This window comes from Drosophila kikkawai, chromosome 2L (genome assembly GCF_030179895.1).
Source record: "Drosophila kikkawai strain 14028-0561.14 chromosome 2L, DkikHiC1v2, whole genome shotgun sequence".
Classification (NCBI taxonomy): Eukaryota; Metazoa; Arthropoda; class Insecta; order Diptera; family Drosophilidae; genus Drosophila; species Drosophila kikkawai.
Genome location: NC_091728.1, coordinates 27,477,547 through 27,489,565, shown reverse-complemented (window position 1 = coordinate 27,489,565; position 12,019 = coordinate 27,477,547).

The following is a 12,019-nucleotide window of genomic DNA, read 5'->3' as shown; positions in this document are numbered from 1 at the left end:
GTCCAGTAATATTTTATATTGAGCCTTGATCGGTATATTTTGACTAGCCGCCATTTCCTCCAAGTAACATAAGCGGTCCAAAAGCACAACGTTTTCACAAAGTTTCTAAAGTGCAAATGTTCTTAATATTAAGGCAGATTATAACTTTCAAGAAATTACCTGTATAGCTGTTTGCAAACATGTTAACGCCTCGGCTAGGCGGGGTCCCTGAGTGTTAGGGTACTTGAGACTGAATTCTAAAAATTTTGCTTCATGTGTCGAGTTCCATTCTATTGACTCACTAGATTCCTTTGAAAATACTTGAAACCCACTTCTTAACTTAAACATGGTTATTGGATATTTAGGTGTGAAAGAAATGTTCTTTTTAGGTTTTACTATTTCAGTTGTGTTAAGAACTGCCTCTGCAAGTGCTCGCATATACATTCGATATCCGTGTTCCTCATGAGCTTCGGCAGTGCAGTCACGGTCCCAATGAGAGCTTGTTTGTTGGCAAGCGAGTCTAAGAAATGGTCTATTCAAGAACAAATTCTGATTGGTTTTCTGAATTGATTTATGGAGAGCTTTACTCAAAGGAAAGTTAGTAATGTGATCGCGGACTCCGTTGCCATGTGAACGTAACTCCAGCTTATGATAGCAGCAGGGCATAATGTGAAGACATCGAACTTTGGGCATCTTTAAAAATAACAGCATGGCATTAATGCTCAAATCCGCACACGCATGCAAGCCAATAATTGATATTGTCACCACTTCCGAAAAACCGTTATTTTTGGCAAGCTCTGTAGTTAACGCATTTATATATGGGCTAGAGTCTGCGTTAACAAAATGTTGTTGATATATTACAGACTTTATGGCGTCCGGTGGCAAATAACTTAGACGTCGTTGACGGGCTTTTTCTACTCGCGACTTATCGGCTTCCAGGCCTAGTATAAGGTAATTTGGTTTTAGATCAAAAAGCGCTTGGCTAAGATATCCCAAACCTGCGCCCAAGTCAACTAAAACTTGGGACTCTGCACAATGATCGTTTACGTGTTGGGAAAGGTTCTTTATTTCTAGCATTTTCTTTGCCGAAATTCCTTTTTGGTTTTTAGCTTTTTGAGTCACTTTACAATTTGAGTTATTCACGTCTTCAATTTGCTTCGGCGTTAAAATATTCAATTCTTGTCTGAAACTTATAAGCGACAACGGACAATCACCAAGATTCTCTTGTAAAAGAGGAACTAAATTGAGCTTTTCATTTGAAATGCTGAGAAAATAATCTTTTAAATCAAGCGGCATGGACTCGATGGATAGGAGACAATTTGTATTGGATGTACGATAAATCCATGAGTACGTACTCAAAAATTTGGATGCAGCTTCCAAATAAGTCTCCGAATTATTAAAGGAGCTGGGAATGGACATAATTATTCCATATAATAGAATCAACGGTTCTGACGAAGCTATAGAATAACGTCGTTTGAATTTATCCTATTAGGCCTTAAAGATCCGCCTGAAATTGAAAAGAAACCATTCATAATTAAATTCATAAAAAAATCATTTTTTTAACCTGCAAACTTAGAAAATCAACCGTCAAAGTAAATAGAAGAGCTTAAATATATGCTCATGAGTTTCGGGACGCCTGGCATGAGATATCGAATGTGGAGAGCCAAATGTCACGGTGTGATCGCTAAATATGCACTTTTAGCCAACGCGCGAGCGTTTTTCGATCAAATGTATACCCTGCATTACCATTTATTTGTAATTCATCAACCTAGACGTTGGTGTTGTTGATTTCAAATGCATATAATTCTTTGAGATATGGTGGTTTTTTATTATTTCAGATTTTCGGTTTAAATTTTTTTTTAATCGGACGAATATACCATATTGCTGCCATAAGAAAGATCGGAAAGGTAATTTAAAAAAATTAGAACTTCGTCTTTTTTCAACGGGTACTTTGGAGTCAGAATGGAGAGTCCTTGAGAGACCGTCATTCTCAGATCATAAGTACATACGGTTCCAATACGGATTCGAACACTCTCCAAAACAATCAGTATTAAGGAACCCGCGGAATACTAACTGGAGAAAATTCAAGGAGATTATCATGACAAGGCTCGCGCTCTTTCCGGGCATAGTAAAACCCGCGAAAGGCATAGAAAAGACATCAGAGACCCTAACCAAAAATTTGCTAGATTCGTACCACGCATCATGCCCAATATCGGAATCGAGAAAGAGGACCAGGCCACCCAGGTGGAACAAGAACCTTTCACTCCGACGAAAGAAACTTAAGGGTCCATTCTGGTTAATTGGGCCAAAAAATAGGCAATTTTCAGGAATTTTTTGTGGACAAAGGAAAAGACATAGATAGTCAATCATCAAACTTTTCACATATATTTCTCATAGTTTAGAGATGATTTAGCAAAAATGTTAAAGCATATTCTGAAGCAGGACACTGGGCGACGTAGGCCAATGCTCAAAAAAGGAACCCCTCTGGCGACCAATATGCAGGACGTAAAAATCGACTAAAAGAAAAAATTCAAAAATGATCTTGTTTAGTATGAATGTGGTTATGGAATAGGCCACTTTTATCAAAATTCAACAAAAAATAACAAAATGCCGGCGCTTCAAAAAAAAAAAATAATAAAAATCGATTTTTTTTTTTAATAACCACAGAACCAGGGTGGGGTCTTAGCCCCCTTCCTATAAAATCTAGTTGCGGATGACATAAGCATAATTATTACGGGAGTCTGTCCGTCGACTCTCAGACTCAATATCAACACGGATAAGACGAACCTCATTCTCTTCACAAAGGCTGACCCCGAAAACACAAGTCAAATATCTCAGCATTGTACTAGACAGCAACCTGGCGTGGAAGGCCAATGTACTATAGAGGTTGAAAAAGGCCACCATAGCGCTATATGCATCCAAGAGGATGTTTAGCAGCAAATGGGGCCTCTCATCCGCTTTAATGCATTGGGTCTACACATCCGTGATGCATCCGACTCTGTCGTTTGGAGTCTTAGTGTGATGGCAAGCCATGGAGAAAAAAACGTATAATAAGCTAATGGTGACAACCCAGCGCCAGGCACTGCTCTGCATATCAATGGCGCTGAGGTCAATCCCTACAAAAGCACTCGAAACCATAATCGGTACCTATCTTCTAGATACCTAAGTGCAACTGACTGCAGGAAAGGCGGCTCAACGCCTGCTTCTATCAGGAAATATGTCGTTATGTCCAGAAAATTTCCGAACAACTACGGCCCATATTGGCCATTGCGTGGTCCCGTGAGGGCCGTCCGGACTAAACTAACCTAATTTGGAGAATGCTATACATAGTCATAATTCCTTGGAATAAATTTTGCGTTTATTATTTATTTCGAACTCATGGAGACCAGACATTAGGTTTAAACATGAAAAGTATTTCGCTCTTCCTAGTTGATCTAAAATATCAATTCTCTGTAACAGGAATTTATCCGACAACAGTTCTTTATTAATCTGACGAAAGTCAGGTTTTCATATTTATATTATAAATTATAATGCCGAAAACAGACACTAAACAGAGTTTCATAACATTTTACCTATACTTATTATGTTTACAGTTACAGTTATACATTCCCAGCTTTACATTTTCTCTACATCTACGGATCGCTTCTATGGCAGCTATATGATATAGTTGTCCGATTTTCATAATATTTATACCAAAATTCTGAAATAATACAAAAAGCTCATGTCTTAAAGTAGATGAAAATACGTTGAAAAATAACGAAGTTATAATTTTTTCTATTACTTTCCCTATCGTTCCTATGGCAGCTATAAGATATAGTCGTCCGATTTTCATAAAATTTTTAACAAAATTCTGGAATAATATAAAATGGCTATATCTTAAAAATCATGGAATAATATTGAAAAACAGCCAAGTTATAATTTTTTCCCAAAAATTTATCGAACATTTGTATGGCAGCTATATGATATAGTCGTTCGATACGGCCCGTTCCGACATATATAGCAGTGAGAGTATATAGAAGACCATATGTAAAGTTTCATTCAGATAACTTTAAAACTGAGGGACTAGTTTGCGTAGAAACGGACAGACGGAAATGCGGACGGACAGACGGACATGGCTAGATCGACTCGGCTGTTGATGCTGATCAAGAATATATATACTTTATAGGGTCGGAAACGTCTCCTTCACTGCGTTGCAAACTTCTGACTGATATTATAATACCCTGCAAGGGTATAAAAAAAGGGGGTCCGGGCGCTGAAGCTACTGCAGCGTCAGAATCCGGACATCCCAACCGCGGACTGGAAGGTTCTGCACGTTGCGACCCCATTAACAAAGGAGGGGGCCAAAGTGCAGTCTTCCAGATAAACAAATAGGCAGAGAACATCCTCTATCCTAGATACGGAAAAATGGCGAGGGTCATGGGCAGTGTATACTATCGCCTCAAAAAGCGCCATCCCTGGGATAAGGATGAACACACCCCGATAGCAGGCGAGGTGGAGAAGGACCTAGGTCTGGAAACCATCGTGGATGCCGCGCAAGGAATGACGCTGGACGAGTCCGACAACGAGGAGGACGGTGACCTGACAATAATAGTCAACCCGTGCTAGATCTTGTAAGGAGACAGGGTACTTTGGAATCAGAATGGAGATTCCTTGAGAAAACATCCTTTGTGACGGTCTATCTGCCCTCGGATAGCTAGCGGGACGTCCAGGGTCCGTTTCAGGAATTAATTTGGTTCAGGCGTGGTTGCTGTAAGAGATTCCGACCCAGTCCCAGAGTAGAACGCTAGATTATGCCGTTAAAATGTATCTTAACGTTTATTGACTTAAAAGGTACAATTCTCAATAATTTCATGTCGGGTCTTGATTCTGGGGTACGCCGTGGTTCCGATTCGTCCTCCTTTTTCCGATTAGCGGCTGTCCGGTGGGGAAGATGCCGATAGTTCCGCCAGAAGATGGGTTATTTGGACTCGAAAGTCACCCAAGCGAATGCGTTCGGACTCGAAAATCATTCACGAGATAATGCGTTCGGACTCGAAACCCAACAGAACCAAGTTGTTGTCGGACTCGAAAGTCAGCTCAGAGACGTTATTGTCGGACTCGAAAGTCAGCTGAGAGAAGTTTGTTGGACTCGAAAGTCAGCTCGGAGAAGTTCGGACTCGAAAGTCAGCCGAGATTCCGACTCGAAAGTCAACTTAAAGAATCGGACTCGAAAGTCAGCAGAGGTTCGGACTCGAAAGTCAACTCAGAGAATCGTTGTCGGACTCGAAAGTCAGCCGAGGTTCGGACTCGAAAGTCAGCAGAGAGGATCGTTGTCGGACTCGAAAGTCAGCAGAGTTCGGACTCGAAAGTCAGCAGAGGGATTCTAACTACGATTTATAAATATGAACCTGGGTTCCCAAAAAGTGACTTCGCTGCTAGCTACTGGGGAGGTTAACTCGACCCAATCGCAGTCGGCTGCTAAGTAGTTTCTCCAGGGCCGTCGCCCGGATTAGGGTAAGGTGGGGTAAAGCCGACAGTGTGGGTAAACCCGACCTCCCTCTGTTTTCGAAAATGGGAAGCACTACGCAGACTAATATTAGTGTTGTCGTGTAGAGCATCGAAAACAATGTAAATGGTGGTATGACAGCATTTTATTAGTCAACATTGAGATGGTCAAACGACAACAAGTTTGTTTTCACAATTTTGAATTTCATTTTTGTGCATAATTAACTGCAGGATATTTCTTTTTGTCAGAGTTATCGCATGAAAAGGTAAGTGGATTTAGATTCTTTGAATAAAGTCCTACAAAGTGCATATAAGTTTGGTTCATTTTTTTCATAATTTCTTTTTTAATTGCGTTTTTATGAAAAATTACGTGGTGGGTCGAATCCGACCTCTAAATAGTGGGGTAAATCCTGCCGCAAAAAATCCAAAAAAAACAACAATCACACCAAAACCATCAACATCGCAGCCAACCAGACGTTTAACTCGAACCAAAAAACGCCAGCAAGCTATTTGAGCAGCGAATCAGATGATACTGATTAATTATTTTGCTATTTTAATTTTTTTAATTCTTTTATCTTTTATTACCATTATATAACATAACATTGATTGATTTATCATTGCAAAACCTATATTTAGGTTATATCTGTACTAAATCAACCAAAAATATAGGCGGTCGGATTTACTCCATCATTTTTGAACATAGCAAAAATGAACTTTTTCGTAAAACGCTTGTATCTCAAAACTTTTCAAAGGTATGAATAAAATGCCATGCATAGAACGTTGCGCAAAAGTCTAACCTTTAATTTGGTATATATAACGACTTTATCCGATGTAAAATAAACATTTTATAGGCAAAACCATTTACTAGGTCGGCTTTACCCCACCTTACCCTAAATAGACCCTGGCGAGGATTCAGTGTGGCCAGAGTCCTGTGCGGGATTTGCCCGAATGGTGTGGCCAGCCGTTCACATTTCCCGGACCAAAGTATCTTACCATCTCCAGAACAGGCCTCGGACTCGACCTCACTAACATCAATCCATTCCTTGTAAAAAACAAATCGACTTTACATGTGGCGGCGAAATTGAAGAATGCAAGACTCTTCGTATGACACACTCTTAGTAAAAACTAAAACTTCTGTACTGGCTTGTAAGCTGTTGAGACTTAAAGCATTTGCAACTAACATTAACGTTACTATCTCTGTACATAACTCTCTTAACTTAACTAACAACAAGGAGTTATTTACTCGAACGGCTTAAAGGGAATAGAAGAAAGCGTTATCGTACAAGAACTGGCAAACCAGAAAGTGACTGAGGTACGTAAAATTCTTAAAAGAGACAACGCCTCTCTAAAGGAGACCGGCCTCTTAATCATTACATTCTATACGCACAATCTTCCCGAATACGTAATGATCGTCTACCAGCGGACTTCTGTCAGGGTATATATCCCACTGCCCATCAGATGCAACAATTGCTTTAAGTACGGCCACCTCCACAAATTCTGTAAAAATAAAAAAAATTGCTACAACTGCGGAGAAGAACATCTTATCGACCCGACCTCCAATGACAAATGCAATAGACTCCAAAAATGCATTAACTGCAACATTGAGCAACTAGCGAGCCCTCACAGCTCCACCAGCAAAAAATGTCCTGTCTTCCTTAGACAACAAGAACTCCAAGCCCTTAAAACAACACATAAATGTGACAACAAAACGGCCAATACAATTCTCAATGTAAGCTTCTTCAACAACTCCACATATGCCGGAAAAAAAGTTGCAGGGCAAACATCATCACTGGTTCCATCAACATCCCAACCACTGATCATACAAAAATCCTAGGACTGACTATAAACAAACGATACAGCTGGAATCATTACCATACCAACCTGATAACTTCCCTTTCCTGTCCCCTTAAAATCATAAAATACCTGTCCTCAAGAAAATACAACTGCAACACAACCACCCTCATCCAAATTGTAAACTCCATTCTCATCTCAAAAATTGACTACTGCCTACCTATATACGGGAAAGCTCCCACCTCCATTTTAAACTACCTTAAATCGTACCAAAACCCCGCTATAAGAGTAGCCCTCGGGGCATTTAGAACAACTCCTATAAGTAACCGGCTAATTGAAGCTAAAATTAGTACACTAAAAAACAGCTGAAAGCTTTTCACCAGCAAGCTCGGAACAAATCTTATTCTCTCTCATGACTCCCCAATAGGCAAACTATCCAAATCCATAGCCAAAACAACAAGAAATTACAGATACCCCAGCACATTAGACAGAATCATCGACTCCTGCAAATCCTTTTCACTTCCATTCTCTCCCGTCAAAAGCTACACGTCAAAAAAATACAATCGGGAAATAATTCTTAGAGCCACTAACACGTCCCTTTCCCTATACAACAAAAACACTACTCTGCCTATAATTTACCACCAGCTGTTCCACTCTATTAAAAACTCCCTACACGACCACAAATTCTTTTACACAGACGGCTCAAAAGCCAATGACACTGTGGGCTACAGTGTAACCAATAATACTGACATAATCAAAGCTGGACTCTTTCCCAGTACTTCTCCATCCTCTCTAGTGAATTGATTGCAATCCATGAAGCAGTAAAAATTTGCTCAGGATCACCTGGCAAATGTGCTAAATGCTCGGACTCCCTATCCTCCATTAAATCCATATCAAACGTAAACAATTACTTTTACTACCCCAATACAATAAGATCCCTTATTACAAAACTCTTTCCCAAAATCAGACTAATTTGGATCCCGAGCCATATAGGTATAAAAGGCAATGCGAGAGCGGACAAAGCAGCAAACGAAACACACAAATACCCTCTAATATTCACAGACGACTTCAACAGCAAAGACATTACACAACTCCTTAACAAACACTATACTGACAAACTGAATAGTCTTCAAAGACAAACTAGCCACTGGTACAAACAGATATTACTAAACACTCCAACAAACTTCTCTTTCAAAACCACAAACCTCAACAGACAACAACAAATTATAATATAATATAACTAGGACACACACAAGTCACAAACGCCCATTATATGAATAGTTCCCTAACAAGTATCTGCTCCTTTTGCAGATACAGTATCTGATGGATATCCTTGCCATTTATTTCCTGCGAGGCGGAAAAAATGTTTTAAACTTAGATATGACCAGTTGTTTTTATCAGGTACCTATTCATGCGGATTCGATAGAAAGAACTGCATTTGTACCAACGGATGGTCAATATGCATTTTTAGGAATGCCTTTTGATCTGATCATCTTCTATATTCATCATGCATATGTTAAGGGGTATTGAATCTTCATAAAATTCATTTTTTCAGACTTTTTTAAATAATAGTACATTGTCAGGAATGTTGTCCGAAAATTTCAAGTCGATCGAAGCAAAACTGTAGGTGTTGGAGGGGGGCGGCTTTAAGCTGAAATGCACTCGAAATAAGAACACGGAGACTTGACGGGGTTTTACGCGACGTGCGTCGATGTTTATTAGTAGAAGGAGTAATTGGTACTAAACTATACAAAAGAAACTAAAGCTAGGGAGAGCGGATTGGAAGCTCTAGGACTGGAAGTCCGGAGGAAGAGGGAGAGAAAAGGAGAGCGTTCGGGATCACACTGCCTCCCGAAATTGAGCGCCTTTCTGGCGTGAACATTCTCCCCCCCCCCTTGCGAGGATACGCAGCAAAAGTACCAGGAAGTATTAGCTCTGGAAAGCGTAGGATAACGCTGAGCGTTCGTCGGCATGTAGAAGGGTGTGGTGATCCTGTCCACACGACTGGCATCGGTCGCTACTTCGACAGGATCCTCCGGAATGGTGGTGGGCCAGGCAGTTGACGCAGTACTTCCTGTCGATGACTGTCTGGAGCCGTTTCTTCGCATCAAGCCGGAGAAAACGGTGGCACTTCCGAAGAGGATGGTTCCCTTGGCAGACTCGGCATTGGTAGGATAAAATACCTCGGGAACGTCTGCTCTTGCTGTCGTCGTACGGAACCCAGTAATTGGAATCGGCAGAAGTGGTCACTCGTGTGGAGAACGAGGAAATCTTTTGGATGGGTGCAGGAATTTGTGGTGCGTCATCACGAGGATTCGGAACACTGGATGAAGTGTTGCTTGGATGCAACAATGTGTGATGCCGACCGTGACAAGTAAGACAGCTGTGGGCGCTTGTGCAATCACGGAGTGGATGACCGCTTGCAAAGCAATTTAAGCACAACTGCTTTTTCTCAATGTATGAAGTACGATCTTCTATCGTCATTTGGAGGAAGCGTGAACATTTACGCACTGGATATGGTTCTCTGCAGAACACAAATCGCATCTTTTGGATAAGTGAACAATCCGCGTACTAAAGGATTGTAGTACTCGTGGCGACTGGTTGGAGATTGTCGGTTTCGACGAACGGAGGCATATCGTAGGAGGCTGGAGAGAATCGATGGTTTCCAGAGTTCTATGGCGCTCAGTAAGGAAAGAATCGAGTTCTAGCCACGACGGAATATCGGTTTTATTTGTTAAGGATTGCTCCCATAAGAAAAGCGTCAGCTTTGGAAGCTTCGTGGAGCACAAATAAACCAGGAGGCAGTCCCAATTATCCGTAGGAAGGCGGGACAGAGCTAGGGATGTGAGGATTCTAACTACGATTTATAAATATGAACCTGGGTTCCCAAAAAGTGACTTCGCTGCTAGCTACTGGGGAGGTTAACTCGACCCAATCGCAGTCGGCTGCTAAGTAGTTTCTCCAGGGCCGTCGCCCGGATTAGGGTAAGGTGGGGTAAAGCCGACAGTGTGGGTAAACCCGACCTCCCTCTGTTTTCGAAAATCGGAAGCACTACGCAGACTAATATTAGTGTTGTCGTGTAGAGCATCGAAAACAATGTAAATGGTGGTATGACAGCATTTTATTAGTCAACATTGAGATGGTCAAACGACAACAAGTTTGTTTTCACAATTTTGAATTTCATTTTTGTGCATAATTAACTGCAGGATATTTCTTTTTGTCAGAGTTATCGCATGAAAAGGTAAGTGGATTTAGATTCTTTGAATAAAGTCCTACAAAGTGCATATAAGTTTGGTTCATTTTTTTTCATAATTTCTTTTTTAATTGCGTTTTTATGAAAAATTACGTGGTGGGGCGAATCCGACCTCTAAATAGTGGGGTAAATCCTGCCGCAAAAAATCCAAAAAAAACAACAATCACACCAAAACCATCAACATCGCAGCCAACCAGACGTTTAACTCGAACCAAAAAACGCCAGCAAGCTATTTGAGCAGCGAATCAGATGATACTGATTAATTATTTTGCTATTTTAATTTTTTTAATTCTTTTATCTTTTATTACCATTATATAACATAACATTGATTGATTTATCATTGCAAAACCTATATTTAGGTTATATCTGTACTAAATCAACCAAAAATATAGGCGGTCGGATTTACCCCATCATTTTTGAACATAGCAAAAATGAACTTTTTCGTAAAACGCTTGTATCTCAAAACTTTTCAAAGGTATGAATAAAATGCCATGCATAGAACGTTGCGCAAAAGTCTAACCTTTAATTTGGTATATATAACGACTTTATCCGATGTAAAATAAACATTTTATAGCCAAAACCATTTACTAGGTCGGCTTTACCCCACCTTACCCTATATAGACCCTGGCGAGGATTCAGTGTGGCCAGAGTCCTGTGCGGGATTTGCCCGAATGGTGTGGCCAGCCGTTCACATTTCCCGGACCAAAGTATCTTACCATCTCCAGAACAGGCCTCGGACTCGACCTCACTAACATCAATCCATTCCTTGTAAAAAACAAATCGACTTTACATGTGGCGGCGAAATTGAAGAATGCAAGACTCTTCGTATGACACACTCTTAGTAAAAACTAAAACTTCTGTACTGGCTTGTAAGCTGTTGAGACTTAAAGCATTTGCAACTAACATTAACGTTACTATCTCTGTACATAACTCTCTTAACTTAACTAACAACAAGGAGTTATTTACTCGAACGGCTTAAAGGGAATAGAAGAAAGCGTTATCGTACAAGAACTGGCAAACCAGAAAGTGACTGAGGTACGTAAAATTCTTAAAAGAGACAACGCCTCTCTAAAGGAGACCGGCCTCTTAATCATTACATTCTATACGCACAATCTTCCCGAATACGTAATGATCGTCTACCAGCGGACTTCTGTCAGGGTATATATCCCACTGCCCATCAGATGCAACAATTGCTTTAAGTACGGCCACCTCCACAAATTCTGTAAAAATAAAAAAAATTGCTACAACTGCGGAGAAGAACATCTTATCGACCCGACCTCCAATGACAAATGCAATAGACTCCAAAAATGCATTAACTGCAACATTGAGCAACTAGCGAGCCCTCACAGCTCCACCAGCAAAAAATGTCCTGTCTTCCTTAGACAACAAGAACTCCAAGCCCTTAAAACAACACATAAATGTGACAACAAAACGGCCAATACAATTCTCAATGTAAGCTTCTTCAACAACTCCACATATGCCGGAAAAAAAGTTGCAGGGCAAACATCATCA